Consider the following 4670-nt stretch of genomic DNA (forward strand, 5'->3'; position numbering starts at 1 on the left):
CCCCCCCATTGGCCCCTTCTATTTGTCCCTGCTCTCCATACCAGACCTTCACTGACTACTGTCAGTGTCCATGGGTTATGCATATATCTGTCTCCCTCAGTACATTGACATAAGCTATTTGTCCTATGGTTAGGGAGGTAAAATGCAAATCATTTACTCTTAAGTGTCCTTGGTTTAGGGAATATAGGATGTACTAAATGGCTACAAACTGGTGTTTAACTGTCTATTTCCCTCTCCCCCTTGTCCTGGAATACTAGCCTGTCTCTTTAGGATTGTTGTAGGGATCAAATGAATTAATTCATGAAATGAAACAACTAAGAACAGGCTCCAGTCAAGTGTCAGCTATTGACTGAGTGAATGATAAGTGGGGGTCCTCAGTCAATTGTCCCCACAAGCAAACTGGACTTGTTTTCAGACAAGTACTGCAAACTGAAGTATAACATGCTTTTAAAAAATTCAATGGCATAAATTTAAAGATCTAAGGGGCTTTTTTCTTTTAATGACAAGACTGCCTTTATTTTTTTTTTATTCATTTCAGAGAGGGAAAGGGAGAGGTAGAAACATCAATGATGAGAGAATCATTGATTGGCTGCCTCCTGCACTCCCCACACTGGGGACAGAGCCTGCTACCCAGGCATGTGCCCTGATGACCAGGAATCGAACCTGAACTATGACCTCCTAGTTCATAGGTCGATGCTCAACCACACTGGTCGTGCTCTAATGGGCTTTTTAAAGCGATTCATGGCTGGAGAAACATCCCATCCAGCAACTAGAAGGGCTCTCTGAGGAGCTGTACAAAATGGAAGATTTTTTTAGGTAGCAGGTTGGGGCAAGGAAACTATTAGTGAAATAAAGGATTAATTTGGGGCCAGAGCATCTTTTCTTTTTTTATATATTTTTATTGATTTCAGAGAGGAAGGGAGAGGGAGAGATAGAAACATCAATGGGGAGAGAGAATCACTGATTGGCTGCCTCCTGCACGCCCCCGACCTGGGATTGAGCCCCTGCAACCTGGGCATGGGCATATGCCCTTGACCGGAATCGAACCTGGGACCCTTCAGTCCGCAGGCCGACGCTCTATCTGCTGAGCCAAATCGGCCAGGGCCGAGCATCTTTTCTGTATTGGCAGAGAAGAGGAAGGGTTTTCACTATGTTGGCTGCCTTTTCTCTCTGTGGGGGACAGAGAGGGCCTGTGTGACAGTAATGGTGCTTGACCAGAAACGTCCAGGCTGGTCCATTCAAATTATGTTTTTAGAAGTTTACAGTCCAATTAGATCAGGTATTAAATCTATGCGTGGTATCCTGGGCTTTTCACCTGAGTGCCGCTCACTTGGGCCTGTGTTTTCCTCTTAACACATGCACAGAGAAATATGCACAAATTACAAATGCACAAGCATAAATAAATTCTCAACAAATTCTCACGAAGTGAACACACCCAGGTTATCAACACCGAGATCTAAAAAAGAAAGAAAGAAAGAAAGAAAACTGGGCCTGGCCAGCATCCCAGAAGCTTCCCTTAGGCCTCGTGCAGATGATTTTTTAAAATGTCTCGTAATAAAAATAAGTAAATAAAAAATAAAATCTCCTAACCTCTCTTCCCCGGGCATTTAATGATGCTGTGCACTCTGGCCCCCAACACCTTTGTTTTTATTCTGACCAAGCACTACTTGTTCTTTTCTCTCTTTTTAATTGTTTTTTATTGTAGTAAAATATATCCAACATAAAATTTGCCATTTTAACCATTTTGATGTGGGTAGTTCAAGTGACATTAATTGCATTCACATTCTTGAGTGGCCATCACCACTCTCTATTTCCAAAACTTTTCATGGTGGCTTCCAGCTCAAAAAGCATTCCATTCTTCCCAGAGTAAAATTCTACCCAGCTCACATCACCTGACTCCTGCCGGTGCCTATCACCATCACCTCATTTCCTGCCAAATCCACTCCACTCCAGCCAGCGGCACCCTGGCCCTGACATGTGCAGTTTCCTCTCCCTTCCAGTCACACAGCTGGCTCCTGGCCACATGACTCTCCTCCTCAGAGAACACAGATAGCCCACACCCCTCACACTCTCGCCTTTCCCTTGCTTTACTATCTCACTTTATACACGTTTTTGTTCACGATTCCTCAAAGTCACTGTTTTGTTTTTAAATGATCAGGATCCCTTTTTATTTCACTGCAATCTGTGGCTTGTTCATTTAAAATTTTTCAGGGAATTCCTTTCATGGAATACGGTGCATCTTGAAACAAGACTTAGAAGCTTACTATTAATTTTTTACATCAACTGATGAAATTTTGGGTAATTAATTTTCTTACCGTCTGTGGTAGGCAGTTAGACAGACATGAGCCAAGCAAGGACAATGGGCCAGGTACCCAAGGGCATCAAAGTGGAAAGTCCCAGGCGCCTAGCAACGGACAGTTGTACGGTGGGACCTTGTCCCCAGGGTGACCTTTCCTCCCTAGAGGTAACATTTAGGCCTCAGTTGTATTTCAGCTCCAGGCCCAGAAAAGCAACAAAACCAGCCACAGCTGACCTCGGGACCAGCTGCATCGGATAATGACCCCCTGCCCTGGTGCCGGCCAAGCAACCAGTGCAGACGCTGACCCTGAAAGGACACATCTGAGAAACTGCTGAGTATTCTATTACGATCTTCCCCTAGGACAGCGGTTCTCAGCCTTGGCTGCACATTAGAATCACCTGGGAATCTTTTTAAAATCCTGATTTCTGGGCCTCATCCTCCGGAAATTCTGTTTCTTTGTTACTAATGTTGTGGCCCCACCCCATCACAAAGAAACAGAATTTCCGGAGGATGAGGCCCAGAAATCAGGATTTTAAAAAGATTCCCAGGTGATTCTAATGTGCAGCCAAGATTGAGAACCACTACCCTAGGACCTCAGCGAAAATCTCCACCCTCAAAACCCTTAGGACAGTAGATTCAGCGCGCTCTTCAGTCCTTTACCTTCCTCTTGTCTTTCACTTTCCCCCCTCCCACTCCCATCTCTGTTCCTCCTTCATTTCCCCTTCTCCCTTCCCTTCTTATCCCCTTCATTTCCCCTTCTCCCTTCCCTTCTGAATTCCTAATATTTGAAAGCACATTTCCGTGAAAATGCCACCTGAATTAGCCGGTTCCCCTTCTCCCTTCCCTTCCCATTCCCTTCTCCCTTCCCTTCTCATCCCCTTCTCCTTTCCCTTCTCTTCCCCTTCATTTCCCCTTTTCCCTTCCCTTCTCTTCCCCTTCATTTTCCTTCTCCCTTCCCTTCTCCTTCATTTCCCCTTCTCCCTTCCCTTCCCTTCCCTTCCCCTTCATTTCCCCTTCTCCCTTCCTTTCTCTTCCCCTTCCCCCTTCATTTCCCCTTCACCCTTCCCTTCTCATCCCCTTCATTTCCCCTTCTCCCTTCCCTTCCCTTCCCCTTCATTTCCCCTTCTCCCTTCCCTTCAATTCCCCTTCACTTGCCCTTTTCCCTTCCCTTCCCATCCCCTTCATTTCCCCTTCTCCCTTCCCTTCCCCTTCATTTCCCCTTCTCCCTTCCTTTCTCTTCCCCTTCCCAGCCACCGGGGCACTTTACCTTCCTCACTTCCAAGCTCCTAGGGTCCTTCCTTTACCTCTATAATTGTTTCCTAAACCCACTTGTTCTACAAATTACTTCTTCTACCTCTGTGATTTTACAAATAAATGTTCGTTCTCTTACAGACTGAGGCTTGGCTCTGAATTCTTTCCTAGCCAGAACGCAAGTACCCAAGTGCCAAACCCAGGTCCAGTCTGACCACTCTGGTCTGACACCTGGTGCTGTTCCCATCACCTACAACACATCCATTGTTTTTTATGGCTTCTGAGCAATGAACAATGTTTCCAAGTATTTTTAATTGAATTTATTAGGGTTACATTGGTTAATAAAATTATGTAGGTTTAATATATCATCTGTATATTATATTGTATTTACCCCCCCCCAGTCATGTCTCTTTCCTTTAACATTACTCCCCCTCTTACTCTCCTCTGCCTCCCCCACTTCCCTCTGGTAATGACCATAGTGTTGTCTGTCTATGAGGTTTGTTTGTTTATTTATTTATTTTGGAGTGTTGTTGTTGTTGTTGTGTGTGTGCGTATGTGTTTTGCTTAATCCTTTCACCTTTTTCACCAGCCCCTTACCCCCCTCCCCTCTGGCAGCTATGAGTCTGTTTCTGTTTTGTTTGTTAATTTATATTGTTCTATCAATTCCACATATAAGTGAAATCATATGGTACTTGTCTTTCTCTGACTGGCTTATTTCCCTTAGCATAATGCTCTCCAGGTCCATTCATGCCATCAAAAAAGTCAAGACTTCCCTCTTCTTTACAGCTGAGTAGTATTCCATTGTGTAGATATACCATAGCTGCTTTCTCCACTCATCTACTGACGGGCATTTGGACTGCTGCCAAATCTTGACTATTGTAAGTATGCTGGGGTCTAACCCCAGCAGGTCCAGGGGTTCCCCAAAGGTGTGGACGGAGTCGGCGAAGAAGGAATGACACGGAGACAGCGTTCAGTTGATCAGCAGCCTTGCCAGGATCTCTAGCCACAATCTCCAGCCAAGTACTGTGTCCATGTTCTCTTGCTAGGTTCTCCAGCCAGGTTCTCCAGGTTCTCCAGCCAGGTTCTGTAGCCATGCTCTCACACTAGGTTCTCCAGCCCG

Source organism: Myotis davidii, unplaced genomic scaffold (genome assembly GCF_000327345.1).
Source record: "Myotis davidii unplaced genomic scaffold, ASM32734v1 scaffold1703, whole genome shotgun sequence".
Lineage (NCBI taxonomy): Eukaryota > Metazoa > Chordata > Mammalia > Chiroptera > Vespertilionidae > Myotis > Myotis davidii.